Source organism: Pinus tabuliformis, chromosome 8 (genome assembly GCF_031772625.1).
Source record: "Pinus tabuliformis cultivar Carrire ecotype Pingquan chromosome 8, CPIR1, whole genome shotgun sequence".
In the NCBI taxonomy this organism is placed as follows: domain Eukaryota; kingdom Viridiplantae; phylum Streptophyta; class Pinopsida; order Pinales; family Pinaceae; genus Pinus; species Pinus tabuliformis.
Genome location: NC_142294.1, coordinates 192333533 through 192357049, shown reverse-complemented (window position 1 = coordinate 192357049; position 23517 = coordinate 192333533).

Below are 23517 nucleotides of genomic sequence, written 5' to 3'. Positions count from 1 at the left end.
GTGTGCCACCTAATCCGTTCTGTGAGAAGGCTGCGTAGATGATTGAGTAATATTCAAGATCCATAATATTGATAGGCATAATCTTGTCAACATGCTTCTGTAAGGTCAACTGAAATATTTTACCAATAGGCCTCTATCAGATAAGGTGATTGATCGTAGGACACCTTGTCAATGCAAGTGAGAGGTATAAAAGCATATGCGTCCTATGATCAAAATAATTTTCAACTTGATTCAATATGATGACCATTATTCAAATCACACACATGTATATATTATATTCTTATGGAAACCCTATACACATAAGTTATGTAGTCACCCCCCTTAGTTATTTATTTATACAAAAAATCGCAAGTTTTGAAACAAATGCAAGTATACTTGTAGTTAAAGTGAATAAGATAATTGAGAATGAATATCATAAGGTTATTAGGTGGAAAATAAATATATTCTTCAAAAAATTACTGTAGAAAAGGAGATTGATGGTCAACCACAATCAATCCCAATGGTTGACACAGGACAACTCTTTTGCAATGATTTGAGTGTAGGAATACTATGTGACCAATAATGGTAACGTTTAGGTGATTTTCTCTTATCCTTATGAAGATGTTGAAAAGATGTTGAAATAGTTAATTTTGTTTATGCAAACTCAAGGCTATGTGCAGTAACATTGTCATCTGGAATGACATTGGTATCAATGTCGTTGATCTATTTATCACAATAAACAAAAGTATTTTCTTCCAGTACCTTAATCTGAATTCCTTTCCCAAGAAATTACACCTCTCGATTCTCAATAGAGCTAGATATCAGTGATGATGCAACAACATGACCTTATTCAATACCTGCTCTTAATGTCTGCATTATAGAGTTAATAGGAACAATGATGTCTTGTCCTTTCTCCCCAAGTCCTCCTTTACTATATCACAATTTTGTCAACATTCAGAACCCAATAATAGCAACATGTTTTTCAAAACTTTGTGTCTTAGGATTTAATTGTGAGTCTCCATTCCTATTGAAAAAATGGCATTTCCTATTGAAAAAATGGCATTTCTTCCTTTTTTCTAGATAAAAAAAATTTAACGTGGGAAAATTAAAATTGGGCTAATTGAAAAGGAAAAAACCTTGTGAATTTTCAATTCCGATGACCAGTGTGGAGGGAGACTTTGATGCAATGCTTTTCATTCCCGATGAGGATGTTCCTACCAGTTCCCCTGCTCATGATGATGAAGTTTTGATGCACTTTTCCACATAACTTGTTTCTTTCATATTGTTTTCGTGTTCAATTCGAAAATATGTCTCATAATAGAAATTACATTTAGATAAAAGAATAAAAGATTAAGATTAAGCATGGCAGGAAATGCCCCAATAAAAAATATAATAGACCCCAAAAAGAATTTAGTAGGGCATGGAATGCCTACTGTGAACACATGTAAGAGTATTCTATTAGTCACAAATTTTATTAAAGTACATAGGAATCCTTATATAGAAATGGAGGAGGTCTAGTCTCCTTTAAGGATAACTAGGAAAACTGGTAAGATACAAATCCCTATGTTAGCTTACGACTCTTAATAGCTAGCTCCTTAGGAAACAAAGCATTGGAAAAGCCAACTCTAAAATGGTATAACGAAAAACTATAACAAGTGGATAACTAAGATAAATATAACTATATAGAGTATCCTATATGACAACTATAACTATATAGAGTATTCTATTACTCACGAAATTATGTAAAAGCACGTAGGAAACCTCCATTATATAGTGTGAGAAACATAGCATTGATTAAGGATAGCTATGACAATTAGGGAAATACAAATCCCTATGTAAGCTTACAACTCACTATACCTAGCTTAAAAGGAAATGAAGCAACGGAAATGAAGGAGGATTGAATCCAGAAGAGCTAATAGACTGGATTAATGGCATGGAGAAATTCTTCAACTATGAAGAAACAAAAGATGAGAAGTGAAGTTTGTTGTCACCAAGCTAAAAGGCCATGCAGCACTTTGGTGGGATGGTGTGTAGGTAGAAAGGAAGAGACTTGGCACGCAACCAATCAAGAATTGGAGCATGATGGTAACAAAGCTAAGAGGTAGGTTTTTTCCATGTAATTATCAGCAAACTTTGTTTAGACAAATGCAAAATCTTAGACAAAGATCTTTGACAGTGAAAGAATACACAAAGGAGTTCTATAGGGTAAGCATAAGAGCTGGAGAAGCCCAAGATACAGATGAGAAGGTGGCTAGATATATGAGTTGCCTCAAGATGGACATTCAAGATGAGATAAGTCTATTGTCTCCTAAAACAGTAGAGGAAGCTTATCAGATAGCACTAAAAGTTGAAGAAAAACTCATGAGGAAACAATTTGCCAGAGGGAGAGCTACTTTCCGAGGAAGGGAAAGTAAAGGTGATAGAGGAAGATCTACAACACCTAAATATGGAGCTAGCAGCAACTCAACCCAGCATGCACCCATAGGAGGTGATGCAAGAGGAAGAGGGAGTTTTTCTAGCGGAAGAGGAGGCAGAGGAAGAGGCAAAGAAATAAGATGTTATAGATGTAACAAGCTAGGACATAGAGCTTTTGAGTGCCTAGAGAATGCATAAACAAATCAGAGGAATGCAATTCTTGCTCCAGTTGAGGGAGAAGCACCAGTGGTAGTAGTATCAAAAGAAGAAAATATACCAGAGAGAGGAGAACCTTTGGTATTTAATAAATTTCTACTCAATCTAGCAAAGGAGATGCCTAAACCATCAGAAAGGAAGATTTTATTTAGGACAATGTGTAAAGTCCAAGGGAAATGTTTCCAGATGATCATTGATAGTGGTAGCACTGATAATTTGGTCTCTACAGAAGTGGTGGAGAAATTGAAGTTGAAGACAATGAAACATCCAACACCTTACAAGGTGTCATGGTTGCAAAAGGGACATCAACTGTTGGTGAATGAACAATGTGAAGTGGAATTTCAGGTGGGCAAGTATAAAGATAAAATTATTTGTGATGTGATGTCAATGGATGTGTGTCACATATTGCTTGGAAGACCTTGGCAATATGACAGAGGAGCCGTGCATGATGGAAAAAGAAACACCTACAAGTTTGGAAAGGATGGTGTCAATCATACATTGCTCCCTCCATAAGAAGAAGATGTACCAGGAAAGAAGACTGATCCAAAAACTCTGTTACTTGGAGGAAAGGAATACTTGAAGCATATTGAATAAAATGAGGTAAATTTTGCTATAATTTGCAAGCCCAAGGTAATAATGACTTCTACTAAAGTTTCTGATTTACCCATTGAAATTCAAGAAATGTTGGAAAAATATTGTGAAATTATTGTTGATGATTTGCCTAATGAATTACCACCCATTAGAAGAATCAGTCATCATATAGATTTGATACCTGGAGAAAGTCTATCTAACAAAGCATCTTATAGAATGACTCCTACAGAAAATGAAGAAGTTAGAAAGTAGATGCAAGAATTGCTTGACAAAGGGCTGATCAAAGAAAGCTTGAGTCCTTGCGCTGTACCAACAGTGCTGAGCCCAAAGAAAGATGGAGGCTGGAGAATGTGTATAGATTCAAGAGACATCAATAAAATCACAATCAGGTACAGATTTCCATTACCAAGAAATGAAGATTTAATGGACTGCTTGAGTGGAGAAAAATATTTTTGAAAACTAGATCTTAAAAGTGGGTATCATCAGATAAGGATAAGAGAAGGGGATGAGTGGAAAACCACTTTTAAGACAAATGTGGGACATTATGAATGGAGAGTAATGCCTTTTGGGTTGTCAAATGCAGCAAGTACATCTATGAGACTCATGAATGAAGTTCTTAAAGAGTTCATTGGCAAGTTTGTAATAGTATATCTGGATAATATATTAGTCTACAGCAGGTCTAAGGAGGAGCACATGAGGCATTTAAATTATGTCTTACAAAGGCTGAAGCAAGAAAACTTATTGCTAAATCTGAAGAAGTCTTCATTCACGAAAGAAGAACTAGTGTACTTGGGATTTGTTATTTCTACTGAAGGGTTGAAGATGGATCCAGAGAAGATCAAGGCAATTATAGAGTGGTCTTCATCCAAGAGTATTTTTGAGGTAAGAAGTTTTCATGGTCTTGCTAGCTTTTATAGAAAATTCATCAAGAATTTTAGTAAGATTAATGCACCTATTATTGAGACCATAAAGAAGGATAAACAACCATTTGGATGGAGCACTGAAGCATAAAAAAAAAATTAGCTGTTAGAGAAGAAAATCATTGAAAAGCCTATTTTGGTTCTGCCTGATTTTAACAAACCTTTTCAAGTGAAGTGTGATGCCAGTGAAGAAGAAATTGGAGGTGTTTTAAGCCAAGAAGATAGACCAATAGCTTATTTTAATGAAAAGCTAAATGATTCAAAAAAGAAGTATTCTTCTTATGATAAGGAGTTCTACGCAGTTGTGCAGTCATTAAAGAAATGGACGCATTATTTAATGTCAAAAGAATTTATTCTTTACTCAGATAACCATGCATTATAGATTAAATGCATGAGCCAAAGCTCAGCCAGAAACATGCTAAATGAGTAGAATATCTTCAAGGTTTCCATTTTGTTTTGAAACATATAAATGCCCAATCAAATAAAGTTGCAGATGCCTTAAGTAAGAGAAATGTATTGCTTCAAGAGAGTCAAATCCAAGTGTTGGGTTTTGATTTCCTAAAGGAATTATATGAGACCAATTCAGATTTTAAAGAGGCATTCGAGGCTTGTAAAAATCGTGTTTTGGTGGATAGAAGTAGATGGCTGGATTACTTCTTACAAGATGGGCTGTTATTTAAGAAAAATTAGTTGTTCATACCAAACTGTTCAATGAGGGAGAATTTAATTAAAGAGAAACATAGTGGAGGACTTGCAGGACATTTCGGCATAGAGAAGACTTTTGAAAAACTAAGCAGATTTTATTTCTAGACGAAAATGAAATCTAAAGTGGAGAAGTATGTGAGAACTTGCAAAGTCTGCCAATATGCAAAGGGAAGGATCCGAAACACAGGTTTGTATATCCCATTACCAATTCCAGATAGGTAATGATTCAATTTTTGTTGTAGTGGCCAGATCTTCAAAAATGGCACACTTTATTCCATGTTATAAAACTAGTGATGCTTCTCACATTGCTAATTTGTTTTTTAAGGAGATTGTAAGATTGCATGGGTTGCCCAAAAGTATTGTCTCAGAAAGGGATTCCAAATTTGTTGGACATTTCTGGAAGACACTATGGAAGAAGTTGGGAACTAAATTAAGCTTCAGTTCTACCTATCATCCACAAACTAATGGACAGACTGAAGTGGTGAACAAGAGTTTAGGCAATCTTTTAAGGAGTCTTACTGCAGTATATCCAAAGCAATGGGATCAAGTGTTAGCACAAGCTGAGTGTGCATATAATGACTCGCCTAACAGGAGCACAAAACAATGTCCATTCCATATTGTTTATGGAATGCATCCAAGAGAAATATCTAAATTAAGAAATTTTGGAAAAGAAGAGATGAGAAGTGCTGAGGGTGAAGACTTTTCTTCAAAAATGCAGGCGATACATGAACAAGTGAAGCAACAGTTGTAGGATAGCAACATTAAATACAAAACTAGTAGACATGAGAACAAGAGAAGTGAATTGTGAAGTTGGGGACTTGGTTTTAACACGTCTCAGAAAGGAGAGATTTCCAATGAGGGAGTATAATAAATTGAAAATCAAGAAAATTGGATCATGCAAAGTATTGAGGAAATTCTCTGCAAATGCTTATGAGATTGAGTTACCCCCTGATGTTTGGATATCACCATTTTTTAAAGTTGCAGACCTGTACAAGTATGAAAGTGGAACTAGAGATGATACAACACAAGATCAAGAGAACCAAGAGATTGACTAGGTAAAACAGTTACCCCGAGCAAAAGAGTTGCAGCCAGAAAGAATTCTGGACAAGAATGTATTTAAGAAGACAAGGGGATGAGAGTACTTCCAGTATTTGGTAAAGTGGAAGGATTAGCCGATCTCTAAAGCTACTTGGGTTACAGAAGACATGCTACAGAAATTGGGCAGTTCTGTACATGAACTCATGGACAAGAGCCAATGAATAATTTTGTCCTCGGGAGTTTGATGTAGGAGCATGTGACTTAGAGGTAAGAAGTCTTCAAACATATTCCAAAAATCCAAAAAAATCTATAGGCAAGGGAGTGGGGTCCTTTAACTAGCAATTTCCATTCTTTTCTAGTTCAAGATAGAGTAGAATTAATAATCAAACATGCTAATTATATTGTTGATAAATAATATGTAATAAAGCCTTAAGATTTAAATTATTCTATGTAAAGTGTGCTTTTGTAAAGGATAATGGTTGAGAAGTCTTTATCAATTTTTTATAAATAATAGACAATGAGACTCTCAAAGTAGAGCGGTGCCCGGAAGCATTATCCCTTGAAAACTTCTCTCTCTGTTTTTTTGAACTAATGGCCTTCTGCTATTTAATAATGGTATGTGTGTATCTATTAAATTGCGTTCTTCTGAGTTGAAAATGGATGAGTTTGCCTTATTTTTTCAAAGTGATGCTTGACTGAAGCCTTTAGGATCCTTTTCCCTTCATATCAGCGCGGGAAGGTTTTCTAAGACGTTTTACAGAGTTTTGTGGGCAAACTCTCTTTACACATAGAAATCATGAAATTTTCTTAAGATGAACACGGTTTAGGCCTTGAAACTTTATTGGATTTGGTTCATTCCCATATCAGGTATGAACCAATATCACATCAGAGAAGTGCAAGTGGAGTAGAGAGCCTTTGGAACTACTGAAGTTCGAAACCCCGACATTCTGGAATAGAAACATTATAGAGAAGGGCAGAAAGAGGCATTGGGTCCACCAGGATGATCACATCACAAACTTGGAGGTGAGAGGAAGCAAGTATTGGTGCTTTGGAGGCCACTGATAGTGATTGCTAACTATTGCATCGGGAAAAGAAAGGAGGAAGGGCATTAAACATGTCGATAGTGTATATTGCATATAATGCAGAACTTGGAATATAAAAGCGTTGATAGCGTAATTACTTTTGAATTATACCAAGCCTATTTATAATCTGTGACAATGTTTTGATAAATTGCCAATAGTGTATTGTATGAATTCCATACTAAAAGCTCACCGATAGTGTTTTTGGCTAATTATTTTTGAATTACAATTTCGATAGGAATAGAGGCCCTATTTGTCAGTTAACAAGGGCTGTGGTGATCGTAGGAAAATCCATGAGGCTTTCAGTTAAATGATTGATATGCCAATTGAAGCAGAGGGAGAAATTTGGCCTAATATTGATGAAATTGTAACCAGGTTTGAGAGGTTGTCCATATCGCCTACACCCAGGCCACCAGGTTGAAGGATCATAAAATCTGTTGGATCTTGCCATCAATCTATTTATACAAAATTACCTTCCAATACCCCCTCTAGCTCTGCTTTTATCTTTCAACCATTTGGAGAACAATGGGGGTTAAATGAATGTCAGGTAATCCTAGTTTATCCAAGGTTTATTTGGATATTACGTTAATTGTAACACACAAATCTATAAAGTTATTCTCTAAAGGGGTATTATTTATGTATATAATGATAATAGGGGTTCCCCAATCAACATATTTCATTGCAAAGATTTTCCTTGAGATTAGGTTAGCCAAATTCCAAACCACATGTAATGTCTTAGGATCCTTTTTCTTTCTTCTAGGTTTCCTTAAGAAGATCTCCTATATAGCCTTTGCATAAATAGCAACATCCTCAATTTTTTGAGATAATGGATTTTTTACCCCAATATTCTTTAATTCTCCTAGGAAGTCAAATTCAGGTGGAACCAGGCTTTTTAGTGTATAACCAGTCTAGATAGGGAATGTTTTGAGCTCATTTGTGAGGAGTTGATTCCTGAGAAGAAATAAATTCTTCCTTGGGGGAGTCATCCTCCTCATCTTGTTCTTGAATAATGGGGGAATTTTGATTTTGGATAACTTTCCCATAACAAAAATGGATATCTTTACAATCCATAGCTGGAAGAAGATATGTAGGAAAAGGTGATAGTTCAATTTTATAGGTGGGTTGAACAATCTTATTATTTGGGTTTGAAATAGGATGGGAAGGAATCTAAGGTCTCTGATGAGTTCAAGTTCACTGATTAGAAGGTAATTGAAGTTGTTTGAGTTGAGGAGGAATCATATTCAAAAAAGATTAAGGTACTCCCTATGTTGGGATCCATCCTTGTCCTTGGACTTGAGGGGGCCATTTTGGTCATCACATAGGTCGATACCATCCAAAATAGAAAGATAAATGTTGGTAATGGTTAGGATGTGTTGCTTCTCAAGGAGGCTAGGGCTTCTTTCGAGTTAAAATGTAGATTTGGTCAGTTCCCCCGCCTTCTTCTTGAAACAATTCTCTAAGTCTAGGAAATTAAAGGAATTATTAGGTGAAATTATATTTCTCAAAAGTACTACACACTTCGAAATTATTTAAGGGACAATCTCTAAGTGGGTGTTTTTTGTGACATTTAGAACATAATATAGCTAAGGCTAGCTCAAGTTCCTCTTTCTCTCTTTTAGCCTACAGGGCATCCAATTGTGAACTAAGTGTAATTAGAATATCATTCTTAAGATTTTCTAAGACAGATCCTATTTCAACTTTAGTCACCCTTGTCCCATTAGGTCTATTGATTCATGACAAAATATCTTGAGAAATGTTCCCATATCTTGTGCTTCCTTTGGAATATTAGTTACATAATTCAAAATTTTCCTCATAAGTGAGTTGAGAAACACCTCCTGTTCCCACCAAATTCAAGGTTCCTAGACAATCTTCCCGTATCCGTTTAAGAAATATGATACGTAAAGATTTAGGATCTAGGGAGTTTTTCTTGGTCCTCTGCAAAGTGTATTGGAATCTCTCCAAATAGTCCTCTAGACTTTCATCCTTAGACTTAGACATCTTGAAAATGTATTCCTTGATATCCCTCACTTTTCAATAATCTTGGTATTTTTCTAAGAAAATATTTTTCATCTCATCCCAATATATTTTTCGTATCTTTTAATGTGCTAGGAAAATTTTTTAGCTTTGGCCATTTTGTGAGAAGTCATAGCTTCAACAAAGTACATCAAATTAAAAGAGGAATTTTTTAGGATACTCTTTATATATACCATGAAATTTTCTAATAGTAGAGACAGGAATAATTTTTATTGTACCACAATATTGTGATCTCGAATGGGAAATTCAAAAGTGACATGTTTCTTTATTTTGGTCCATTTATGTATTCATCTCCCATCTTTTCTTCTTGTATAGTTTCAATAATTTGAATTTTATCCGATCCTGTGGAGATCTCAAGTTCTTCCTCAAAAGTGGTTTATTCACTTTCTTATGGCTCACCTACTCCTAAAGGTTGCCCTATTGGAAATCTAACTTTTATAGGAATACTTTTTGAATCTACCAGTCCTTTGCGAGAAGTGGTCCCCACCGTACCATGTGTTGGTGTTTAAGAATTTTTTTACTTCTCCTACGTATGATATCTTATTACATATATGATGGCATAGTGCAAAAGACAAAGGGATTCTAGGTTACTTAAAGAGTGAGTATGACCCCCTTTTTCACATCTAGACCTAATGTCCTTCGAACTTTCTACAAAAAGTATTGACTCCTTAAGCACCTCTTAGCAAAGACGCCAAAAATGACGAGTATTTTTATTGATAGATTAATATTCATACACTTGTCGTTTAATTATCAACTAGGGTAGTAAACTTATGATGAGATCAACTCAATATGCATAGAGGAAAATATTTATTTCTTTATTAACTAGCCTATTTTAAATGCATATATAACTGTTGGTTAATTTTATCAAAAAGGATCTCACTTTTACAAGTGACTTTTTAATTCCCTAATAAGATTTTGTAAGTGGGATACCTTAAATAAGTCTCTTGAATTATTAAAGCGTTTAATTAAAAATGTATAATTTCCAATTTTATAGCAATGTATATTTAACCCCACTTCAAATAAAACATTATCAAAGCCCACTATAAAAGAAACAAATTAATTAATACATGAAATCCGATAGTGAACAAAATTCATTCAGTGTCCCCCTTAATATGATCACACCTAATCTGATAAGTGAACTATAAGTAATGTTAATTAACAATAGTCCTCATACAACTTGGAAAATCGAGCATATATATGTAATACATGGATATGAATATGAAAAATTGAATTAACACAATAAAATTACCTATATGAACAATCTAATCACCTAACAGTGAAACCACCCCATCTTGGTAATACGAGAAACCAGTAACCAATATGATAACGCAATCAAATTTGGTAGTGCGCCCTGTAAAAAATAAGTACTCAAAATAAATTACTAGTGAATTAATTCAACATAACATACCCGAGAAATAATACAACTAGAAGTGCAGAACTCCGTTAACCGCTAAAAAAATAGATGTTCTTCCAAATTGAACAGAAGAGTAACAATACAAGTAAGGGTATCATATTGTGTTAGGCGTTCCCATCTTATATTGCGTTTTACAAGTCAAAAATAACAAAAACATAGTCTGGTCTATCTTGGCCAACTGACTCAATAATAAATGAAGAAAATAGTTACAAACATTATGAAATCCAAGTTGGAACTTATTTTTTCACTTAGAAACTATAAATCATAGATAATTTAGTTAGCTTTTAGATCCTCGATCTAGACATGCCTCAGAACATTCGGTTCACTTGTCCTATGAACACTAGCAATGACTATTTCAGGCTAGTAACTAGCCCGAGCCAACTATTTGTTTGTCAGAATTGTTTAACATCTCATTCATTAGTGATAAAGAAGCATTCTGAAAATAGCCTTCAACTTGGTTTGGTTGTTGGTAACTACTCGAGACTCCTCTAAACCAATTATGCTTCGTTATTGAATCACAATTGTTTGTGCAAATGGCATGTCTAATTTGAGCTACTGTGTAACCAAAGTGTTGAATGTAAATATTCCCATAACACTGATAATCAAAATATTGTGGTGGTGCCATCTTGATAATTGAACGACTAACTATAATCAAAATGGTCAATCGACTTGTCAGTGTGCCACCTAATCCGTTCTGTGAGAAGGCTGCGTAGATGATTGAGTAATATTCAGGATCCATAATATTGATAGGCAGAATCTTGTCAACATGCTTCTGTAAGGTCAACTGAAATATTTTACCAATAGGCCTCTATCAGATAAGGTGATTGATCGTAGGACACCTTGTCAATGCAAGTGAGAGGTATAAAAGCATATGCGTCCTATGATCAAAATAATTTTCAACTTGATTCAATATGATGACCATTATTCAAACCGACAAGTGAGAGGTATAAAAGCATATGCGTCCAATGATCAAAATAATTTCCAACTTGATTCAATATGATGACCATTATTCAAACCACACACATGTATATATTATATTCTTATGGAAACCCTATACACATAAGTTATGTAGTCACCCCCCTTAGTTATTTATTTATACAAAAAATCGAAATTTTTGAAACAAATGCAAGTATACTTGTAGTTAAAGTGAATAAGATAATTGAGAATGAATATCATAAGGTTATTAGGTGGAAAATAAATATATTCTTCAAAAAATTACTGTAAAAAAGGAGGAGACCAATGGTCAACCACAATCAATCCCAACGGTTGACACGGGACAACTCTTTTGGAATGATTTGAGTGTAGCAATACTACGTGACCAATAATGGTAACGTTTAGGTGATTTTCTCTTATCCTTATGAAGATGTTGAAAAGAGGTTGAAATAGTTAATTTTTTGTTTATGCAAACTGAAGGCTATGTGCAGCAACATTGTCATCTAGAATGACATTGGTATCAATGTCGTTGATCTATTTATCACAATAAACAAAAGTATTTTCTTCCAGTACCTTAATCTGAATTCCTTTCCCAAGAAATTACACCTCTCGATTCTCAATAGAGCTAGATATCACTGATGATGCAACAACATGACCTTATTCAATACCTGCTCTTAATGTCTGCATCATAGAGTTAATAGGAACAATGATGTCTTGTCCTTTCTCCCCAAGTCCTCCTTTACTATATCACAATTTTGTCAACATTCAGAACCCAATAATAGCAACATGTTTTTCAAAACTTGGTGTCTTAGGATTTAATTGTGAGTCTCCATTCCTATTGAAAAAATGGCATTTCCTATTGAAAAAATTGCATTTCTTCCTTTTATCTAGATAAAAAAAAATTAACGTGGGAAAATTAAAATTGGGCTAATTTGATGGGGCCAGCGCACGTGGTCCCGCCTTATCTCAGCTTACCTGGACCTACGCTATTAAACTGGCTCGGATATATGCTAATTGCAAATTGATTTTGGTTTAATTAACAATCAACTCACTGTACCTGGTGTTGATCCTCCGTTGGACACCTGCCCTCCTCGAATTTGGCAAACCCTACCTCACTTTTTGTTGCCCGGTTCGCGCCTTTACCATCATTCTTACCTTCGTCGCTTGGTCTCTGCGGTCTCTGTATGGTTTTGGCTCCGCCTCTGGGTTGTTTCTGTCTGTGGTGAAACCCTGTTGGATTTCCGCCGGTTCTGTGGTGAAATAATTTTGCTCAGCTATGTCTGGTCATTACTATGTGAGTCTGTCTATTTGGCTCCTGGTTTTGTGTTGGTAAGTTGCTATGACTCCACCGTGCGTTCAGTTCGTTTTCATGACTGTAAGAACATTTCTTGGTTTGCTTTTGTGGATACTGTCGGGTCGGGCCTTCTTAGCAAAACTGTGGTGAATGACTGTGGTGTATAATGTCTGGCCCGCTCAGTTGACAGATGCACAGGTCGAAGGACTTTCAGTTTGGTTTTTCTCCGGCGCTCGGCTCTGTGGACAAGGTATGTCACCGGTTCATGCTATCATTCCTTTTCCTCTGTTTGCGCTGGAACTAACGTTCCGCAGCCCCTCTATGGACAGGGTCTCTGTTTCGGGTTCTGTTGGCCTTCTGTTCCGGCACACTGTCAGGTATGGTTATTCCACCTTCTCCATACTCAGGGTTTTGTATTTACAGTGTTATAGTTTCAATTTCTTGTGCAAGGGTTTTTGCTGGGAAGAAACCCTGCCCCTCCACCTTCTGTTTCGTTTGCAGGTTTGGCCAGCTCTCGTATCTTCGCAAGGGCTTCTGTCGATTCCTCCCGGGTAGTTTTGTTCTCGTTTTACTTTCTTGAAATGGTTCTTGCTCTTGGTCACGTTTGCAGTCGCTTGTTATGTGAACTGTTGGTTTATCTGTTGAGTCTGGACTTTCTGGGTTTACCAAACCCTTAGCCGTAACGTAGGAGGGTTTTGTGGGTCGTTTGCAACTCTGTTCGGTGAACTCTCAATGCACAGTCTATGTAATTTTTATGTAGAAAATACAATGTAATATAAAGTGATATATCAACTCGTTCACAGATAGTTCTGGTGGCTTACCCGGTTGCTGTGGTGGTCTAGTTTGTCCCTCTGTGGGTGCTGGTTCTTTCCGCCTTGTGTTCACTTTCGTCTCGGCCAGTTAGTAGATTCTCGGATACTGTAAAACATTGTTGTTATATTTAAATGAAATGGAATGATTATACAGCACTGTACATGTAGATTTTTGTTACTGAGGACATATATATTTGAACAGTTTATTTGCTCGTGCACTGAATAAGATGAAGGAAAAAATGTATATTTATTATTCTCATGCAAATGCTTCGTTGCTGAACCTTTCTGGGTTATCTTGCTTGTCTTTTTATACAATGTTTCCAGGCAGTTTGATAACTGCTAGTAGTTATTCAATTACAGTTTATTTTGCAGTTACTATATGCATGATTTTCTTGACTATCAATTAGTTTACTTTGTCTGCCTTTCTACCATAGGGGTTCATTGTTTTAATCACCTATCGACACTAATCTACTCTTAACGTGTCTAACTAGGACCTATTACAACATTTTAAATATAATGAACATAAATTTAAAATAACAGGAGTTAATACTGTAGTTGACCATGAAAGAAATAAAACAAAAAAAACATAGGAACTTGACGGACTTGCTGTACGTTCAGTGAACTGTTTTTCATTCCCAATCTTCTTCAGAAAATGTGTTCTCCCTCTCTCGGTCTTCACCCTGTTGGCCAGATGCTCCTGCATCAGGCTGCCGGGGTAAAAAATATAACTCATGGCTCCGTTCCATGAGCTCCTCCACCGAGTAGCCAGCCTTCCGAATCTGTGCCTCGTCGAGCCAGGAGTTGTCCTCCATTAGATGGTCCTTCCACTTGACGAGGTAACGCAGATACTCCTTCCTGCGCGTCTTCTTGGCTACCTGTGTGCTGAGGATTCCTTCGATTTCATGGGTTCTGACCGAAGGCAACTGTTTCTTCCAAAGACTGCTCTCGAACTAGGTGTCTCGTTGTGGCTGTACCATTCTATCATCTTCCGCCTGGGCATGATATGGGAACAGGTCTGCCACGTTGAATATAGGTGATATACCTATATCAGGTGGCAACTGAATTTCATATGCATTCGCTGAAAATTTCCGCAGAATTTTGCATGGACCTATTTTTTTGAATTTCAGCTTGTTATACGTACCCTTAGGAAACCGTTCCCGGTGCAGATGCGCAAGGACTTCGTCTCCAATCTCAAAATGTACCTCTCGCCGCTTTATGTCTGCATGCTGTTTGTATTTCTGCGTGCTGTCCTATAATCTCAATTTGACCTTTTTCTTGCAGTTCGCTCATTGCTTCGGCAAAATCTTCTCCATCTGCACTTCTCCTTTCTAGCTGTCCCAAATCTCGTAGTTCATGTACCCCTCGCGGATGCATACCATACAAGATCTGAAATGGGCTAAATCCGGTGCTCCGATTGGGCGAATCGTTATAAGCGAATTCTGCCTGGGCAAGAGCTTGATCCCATAATCGCGAGTTTTCTCCTGTCAAACTTCGTAACAAGTTTCCCAAACTCCTGTTCAACACCTCTGTCTGTCCATCAGTCTGCGGGTGATACGCAGAACTGAAATTTAACTGTGTGCCCAACGTTTTCCACTGGGTGCGCCAAAATTTTCCTGTGAACTTCACATCCCTGTCTGAAACTATAGTTCTAGGTAAGCCATGTAATCGAACTACTTCTGTAAAGAAGAGGTGTGCCACATTTGTGGCGTCGCTAGTCTTCCGGCAAGGAATGAAATGAGCCATTTTCGAGAACCTATCCACCACCACCATCACTGAATCATATCCCCGCTGCGTTCTAGGCAATCCTAGGACAAAGTCAATGCTGACCGAATCCCACGGCCTGCTCGGAACAGGTAGGGGTGTGTACAGCCCAGTGTTCTGGCTATGTCCTTTCGCCAGTTGGCAGATTTTACACCTAGTTACATATTTCTGTACGTCCCGGCTCATTTTTGGCCAATAATAAAAATGCCCGAGCTGCTCCAATGTTTTATCGATGCCAAAATGTCCCGCTAGTCCGCCACTGTGTTTCTCTCTTACTAAGTTTTCCCTCATCGAACAGTCTGGAACACATAGCTGTCCTCCTCGAAACAATAATCCTTCCTGTAAATTGAAATCTAGCCATGGGCTTGTATTCCTCAATACGGGATTTTGGCATGCTTCAAAAGCTTCTTTGAAATCTGCGTCCATCTGGTACAAATCCTTCAAGCACTCAAATCCCATCACCTGTATGCCACTTTCTTGTAAGAGCAAAGCTCTTCTGCTTAAAGCATCTGCCACTTTGTTGGCTTGCCCACTTATGTGCTTCAACACAAAAGTAAAACTCTGCAAGTATTCCACCCACTTGGCATGTTTATGGTTCAGTTTGTGCTGCTGTGTTATATATTGTAATGCTGAATTATCAGAGAACAAGATGAACTCATTGCCTAGTAAGTAGTGCCTCCAATGCTTCAAAGCTTGAACCACTGCATAGAACTCTTTGTCATATGACGAATACTTTTGCCGACTCTCATTTAGTTTTTCACTAAAAAACGCCACTGGTCTGTCCTCTTGACAAAGCACAGTGCCAATAGCTGTCCCGCTTACATCACAACGAACTTGAAAAGGTTTGCTAAAATCGGGTAGTCTCATGATTGGCCTCTCCATTATTTTCCGCTTCAGAAGTTGGAAACTGTTTTCTGCCGCCTTGGTCCAACAAAAAGGTCGGCTGGCCTTTTTGATGGTCTCTAGCATTGGTGCGTAGATTTCACTAAAATTCTTAATGAACTTTCGATAAAAACTTGCTAAACCGTGAAAGCTATGTACCTCAAATAAATTCTTAGGTGACGGCCAACTTATGATCGCTGCAATCTTTTTTGGGTCCATCTTTAACTCGTTCTCTGCAACTACAAATCCTAGATAGATTAACTCCTTCTGCAAGAAAGTGCATTTCTTCAAATTTATCAGCAGCTTGTTCTGCTGCAGCTTCTCGAATACCCTTCGAATATGCTGAAGGTGCTCTCTTTTCATCCTGCTGAAAATTAAAATATCGTCCAGATAGACTATCATGAATTTTCCAATAAATTCCTTTAACATTTCGTTCATTAGTCTCATAAAAGTACTCGGAGCGTTACTCAACCCAAATGGCATGACCAGCCATTCGTACAGTCCTTCGTTGGTCTTGAAGGATGTCTTCCATTCGTCTCCCTCTCTAATTCTGATCTGATGATACCCACTCTTCAGAACTATTTTTGTAAAATAAGCTGCCCCACTAAGACAGTCCATCATGTCATCCATTCTAGGCAAGGGAAACCTATATCGAATCGTAATTTTGTTTATAGCCCACGAATCTATGCACATTCGCCATTCTCCACCTTTCTTGGGTGCAAGAACTGTAGGTATTGCACAGGGGCTCAGACTTTCTCTGATTAGTCCCTTATCCAACAACTCCTGCACTTGTTTGCGTACTTCTTCATTGTCCTTTGGACTCATCCTGTATGCTTCCTTGTTCGGCAAGCTTGCTCCTGGTATAAAATCAATGTGATGGCTGATGCTCCTTTTGGGAGGCAATTTATCAGGTATCTCATCAGCCGCAATGTCTTGAAATTCTTCTAACAGGTCTTGTACTTCCTTGGGCAACTCTGATTTTTCTAAGTTCAGCAATACTGGCTTCTTCCTCCTCACAACTGCAAAATTAACTTCATTTTCCTCAACCTGTTTTATAAACTGTTTTCCTCCAATTAACATCGCCTTTGTTCCGCTTGATTCTGCTGAATCTTCCTCTTTGATGGGTACAAGTGTGTGTTTGACCCCATCCTTCGTAAATTTATAACAATTAGTCTTTCCATCGTGTGTCACCTTCCTATCATACTGCCATGGTCTTCCGAGCAGTATATGGCACACGTCCATTGGCATAATATCGCAGACCACTGTATCGTGGTACTTGCCAATGTGAAACTCTACCTCGCATTGTTCATCAACCAACAGCTGGTGGCCTTTCTGTAGCCACGAAACCTTGTAAAGTGTGGGGTGCTTCAGCCGCTTCAACCCCAGTTTTTCCACCATCTCAGTGGCAACCAAGTTATTCGTACTCCCGCTGTCTATTATCACTTTGCAGCACTTTCCATGCGATTTACAGACTGTCCGGAACAGTGCTTTCCGCTGCGTTGGTTCAGCCACCTCCTTGGTTGGCTTTAACAGCACTTTATTCAAAATCAAAGCTTCTCCTGTTTCCGCCATGTCTTCCACCTCCCGGGGTTGTGCTTCAGCTTCTTCAGGCTGTGCCATAAGCGTTCCCCTCTGACCGGCCTGTTCAACTTCTGGACACTCAAAGGATCTGTGCCCCCATTTATGGCACCTGTAGCACTGGACACCAGTCCCTCTTCCGCGGCCATTCCCTCGTCCTCTCTGATATGACCGACCTCCTCTGGTGCTATCTCCTTTTTCTGTTGTCCCTGAAATTTTTGAACTGCTGCCTTCTTCGCTGTTCGCAACATTCCTTCCTCTGCCGTAGGACTCTCCCCATCCTCTGCCATTTCCTCTCCCTCTCCTGCTATTCTGTTTTCTGTTAATTTTTTCCTCAGCCTTTACAGCGCTCTGAAAGGCTTCTTCAATATTCCGGGGAGAAAGAATACTGATTTCATCTAATATCTCCATCCTCAATCCATTTACGTACCTTACTGTTTTTTCTGGGTTATCATTAGTATAACCAGCACGTAAATTCACTCGGTAAAACTCTTCCGTGTACTCTTTGACAGTCACTCCCTTCTGCCTTAAATTCTGTACCCGCCGATATAATTCCACCTGGTAATATTTTGGCAGAAATCTTCCCTTCAATTTCGCTACCATCCTTGACCACTGTCGTATCGGCGACTTATTCATTCGTTTTCTGTCCGCTTGGACACTGTCCCACCACAAGAGTGCGTGTCCCTTTAACTTAGTGGCAGCGAACCTAACTCTTTTATCCTCACTGACTTCTTCATTCTCAAAATATTTATCTAGTTCGCTTATCCAGTCCAATAGGACATCTGCGGACAGACTGCCATCGTAATTAGAAATTTCTGTTTTGGGTTTGTTGTTGGCCAATAAAATTGAACGCAGCAGTCTCAATTCCGGAGCTTCTTCATCAGACCCGTCTGTAGCAGTTACCACTTCCTCCTCACTGGTATCTCCAAGTTCCGGGTCTCTTCGTCTACCCGCCTCCACTGCTTCCAAACGAGCTGTAAGAACTCTGATCTGTTCCCTCAATCCTTCATCTGCTCCCCTACGTGCACCTCTTCCACGTCCTCGTCTTGGTGCTTCCATCCTCTTCTATTTCAAAAAACTGCTCTGATACCACTTGATGGGGCCAGCCCACGTGGTCCCGCCTTATCTCAGCTTACGTGGACCTACGCTATTAAACTGGCTCGGATATATGCTAATTGCAAATTGATTTTGGTTTAATTAACAATCAACTCACTGTACCTGGTGTTGATCCTCCATTGGACACCTGCCCTCCTCGAATTTGGCAAACCCTACCTCACTTTTTGTTGCCCGGTTCGCGCCTTTACCATCATTCTTACCTTCGTCAGTTGGTCTTTGGGGTCTCTGTATGGTTTTGGCTCCGCCTCTGGGTTGTTTCTGTCTGTGGTGAAACCCTGTTGGATTTCCGCCGGTTCTGTGGTGAAATAATGTTGCTCAGCTATGTCTGGTCATTACTATGTGAGTCTGTCTATTCAGCTCCTGGTTTTGTGTTGGTAAGTTGCTATGACTCCACCGTGCGTTCAGTTCGTTTTCATGACTGTAAGAACATTTCTTGGTTTGCTTTTGTGGATACTGTCGGGTCGGGCCTTCTTAGCAAAACTGTGGTGAATGACTGTGGTGTATAATGTCTAGCCCGCTCAGTTGACAGATGCACAGGTCGATGGACTTTCAGTTTGGTTCTTCTCCGGCGCTCGGCTCTGTGGACAAGGTATGTCACCGGTTCATGCTATCATTCCTTTTCCTCTGTTTGCGCTGGAACTAACGTTCCGCAGCCCCTCTGTGGACAGGGTCTCTGTTTCGGGTCCTGTTGGCCTTCTGTTCCGGCACACTGTCAGGTATGGTTATTCCACCTTCTCCATACTCAGGGTTTTGTATTTACAGCGTTATAGTTTCAATTTCTTGTGCAAGGGTTTTTGCTGGGAAGAAACCCTGACCCTCCACCTTCTATTTCATTTGCAGGTGTGGCCGGCTCTCGTATCTTCGCAAGGGCTTCTGTCGATTCCTCCCGGGTAGTTCTGTTCTCGTTTTACTATCTTGAAATGGTTCTTGGTATTGGTCACGTTTGCAGGCGCTTGTTATGTGAACTGTTGGTTTATATGTTGAGTCTGGACTTTCTGGGTTTACCAAACCCTTAGCCGTAACGTAGGAGGGTTTTGTGGGTCGTTTGCAACTCTGTTCGGTGAACTCTCAATGCACAGTCTATGTAATTTTTATGTAGAAAATACAATGTAATATAAAGTGATATATCAACTCGTTCACAGATAGTTCTGGTGGCTTACCCGGTTGCTGTGGTGGTCTAGTTTGTCCCTCTGTGGGTGCTGGTTCTTTCCGCCTTGTGTTCACTTTCGTCTCGGCCAGTTAGTAGATTCTTGGATACTGTAAAACATTGTTGCTATATTTAAATGAAATGGAATGATTATACAGCATTGTACATGTAGATTTTTGTTACTGAGGACATATATATTTGAACAATTTATTTGCTCGTGCACTGAATAAGATGAAGGAAAAAATGTATATTTATTATTCTCATGCAAATGCTCCGCTGCTGAACCTTTCTGGGTTATCTTGCTTGTCTTTTTATACAATGTTTCCAGGCATTTTGATAACTACTGGTAGTTATTCAATTACAGTTTATTTTGCAGTTACTATAGGCATGATTTTCTTGACTATCAATTAGTTTACTTTGTCTGCCTTTCTACCATAGGGGTTCGTTGTTTTAATCACCTATCGACACTAATCTACTCTTAACTTGTCTAACTAGGACCTATTACAACATTTTAAATATAATGAACAAAAATTTAAAATAACAGGAGTTAATACTGTAGTTGACCATGAAAGAAATAAAACAAAAAAAACATAGAAACTTGACAAACTTGCTGTACGTTCAGTGAACTGTTTTTCATTCCCAATCTTCTTCAGAAACTGTGTTCTCCCTCTCTCGGTCTTCACCCTGTTGGCCAGATGCTCCTGCATCATAATTGAAAAGGAAAAAACCTTGTGAATTTTCAATTCCGATGACCAGTGTGGAGGGAGACTTTGATTCAATGCTTTTCATTCCCGATGAGGATGTTCCTACCAGTTCCCCTGCTCGTGATGATGAAGTTTTGATGCACTTTTCCACATAACTTGTTGCTTTCATATTGTTTTCGTGTTCAATTAGAAAATATGTCTCATAATAGAAATCACATTTAGATTAAAAAAAATAAAAGATTAAGATTAAGCATGGCAGGAAATGCCCCAATAAAAAATATAATAGACCCCAAAAAGAATTTAGTAGGGCATGGAATGCCTACTGTGAACACATGTAAGAGTATTCTATTAGTCACAAATTTTATTAAAGTACATAGGAATCCTCCATTATATAGAAATGGAGGAGGTCTAGTCTCCTTTAAGGATAACTACGAAAACTGGTAAGATACAAATCCCTATGTTAGCTTACGACTCTTAATAGCTAGCTCCTTAGGAAACAAAGCATTGGAAAAGCCAACTCTAAAATGGTATAACAAAAAACTATAACAAGTGGATAACTAAGATAATTATAACTATATAGAGTATCCTATATGACAACTATAACTATATAGAGTATTCTATTACTCACGAAATTATGTAAAAGCACGTAGGAAACCTCCATTATATAGTGTGAGAGACATAGCATTGATTAAGGATAGCTATGACAATTAGGCAAATACAAATCCCTATATAAGCTTACAACTCACTATACCTAGCTTAAAAGGAAATGAAGCAACGGAAAAATCATCTCTAACAATTAATAATCTTGTCACATGTTTTATGAAATGTATACATTTTAGCTCATGTATAAACTCTTTTTACAATTAATAGTAAAAGTGATTTAAAATAAAGTAACAATTTTTTTAATCACAAAAATATATAATGAGACAAATATTTTTGTATCTATAGACATTTACTAACCATTCAATTAATATATGTGTGCTAGTTATAATTGAAAATTCAAGTTATGTTCATGTCAATACATATTTATTATCATTTTTTTTACCCTTGTAATCTGACATACATTTAAAATTATTCCATTTTTAATTTTTTTTTATTTCTTTTCTTTATATATTTGATTAATACTATTAATGATTAAAAAATATATATATATTCTTATGATTGGATGAGTGTGTGACTTTGTATTACCTTATTTACCAACATAATAATTTCTAAAAACTAATAAAATACTAACATTTACAGAAATATAAACTCGATCGAATGTTTATGTTCTCCCTCTTGGAAGGGTAAACCCTTCCACTTGCTGAACAATCCTTTCACTTAGAAACCGTTCTACTTGCTAGACAATACTTGCTAGACAATCCTTTCACTTGCTAAACATTTTCTCTACAACTATACATGTTTTCCTTTCGCTTGCTAAACATTTTCTCTACAATTATACATGTTTCTATTTCCCCTGCTCCGTGATTTTTTCTCTCAGAAGCCATTAGACCTCCTAAACATTTCATTCTACGTTAGTTGGTGTGTAAACTTTTCAACTTTCGTTTCAAAATATTTGCATGTTGTAAAATAAGTACGCCCATCCGGCCCACCGTCTTTTTCGTATGTGTTAACGAATTATTGAAATTTCAATTTATTGGTATGAGAATTAAATATATGTATAGAATTTTTATTTCATTGATGGTTTAATTTGACATATTGATTGAAATTTCAATCTATTGGCATAGCAAGATATAACTTTGCAAGTTTATTTCATTGATGTTATAATTTGACTTATTGTTTTTGTAGTAGTAGGATATACTATTTGATTTATTTTTAAATAAATAAAATTTTTGTTTTAGATTTATTTTAAGAGTTTTAAAAATTATAAATGCGAATTTATTTTTTTATTAGTAAATAATAAAGGTATAATTTTTTTTAACTTTTTTATATATATAGGTGTTTTCTTTGTAATTTGTTAAATAGTGCCCATTGATTTTATTATTTAATATTGTTAGTATTTTTCTATAAGAAAATATGAAATTTCATATTAGTAAAAATGTACTACATATTGTACAAGCTAGAGATGATTGTGAGAGCTTGACTTTAGTTCGAGATATTTTTTTCCAGAAACCTATTTTATAGTGAGAAGCATTGTAGAGGGGCCATTTACATGTAGAAGGGAAACTAGATGATCCCTTGGAGACATCATGAGAAAATTTGGGGTAGATTTGAGCATGTTTAATACAAAATTGTTGCTCGCTAGAAGCGCTAAAAAGACTGAGACTGTGCAAATAGTGAAAAAAACAAATGTGAGTAGGGTTTATTGAGAGACATGATCATGATGAGTGCTTGGACTTGGAGATTTTTGGGGTTGACATTTTTTCTCTTTAGATTTTTCCTTCTACTTACGCATTTTTAGGTAGGAAAAAGGGTTGTAATACCCTTTAGGAAGTCATTCATAGCACTCCCTTTCAATTACGCAACCACAAGAACTTGATGGCTAAGAGGATTCTTTCTTGGTAGTTGGGGTAGCATTATCATCATGATGAGGACAATTGTTATGCTTGGGATAAATCTTCTTGTTCGGTGGGGAACTGCCTCCAGTTGCAGGATCTTTGGTTTTTTCATGCACCATAAGTTGGCCACGAATCTAAGAGGTATGGCCTACTCAGTGGAGGAATCCAATGCTACAAAGTCTTCCTTAGAGCTAGTGGATATCAGAATGAGAGACAAAGGACAAAATTCAATACCAATTGATTGAGAGAGATTCCAAATATGTAGCAAAGTGTTCTTTAAATTCAAATAGATGTCTCCCATTTTGTTGGTGGTTCCATCTTGGGATTCTTCCATGGACCAAATATGACAAGCCAACATATTTTGCACAACCCAATTCCCATCACCTAGACGATGTTGTTAT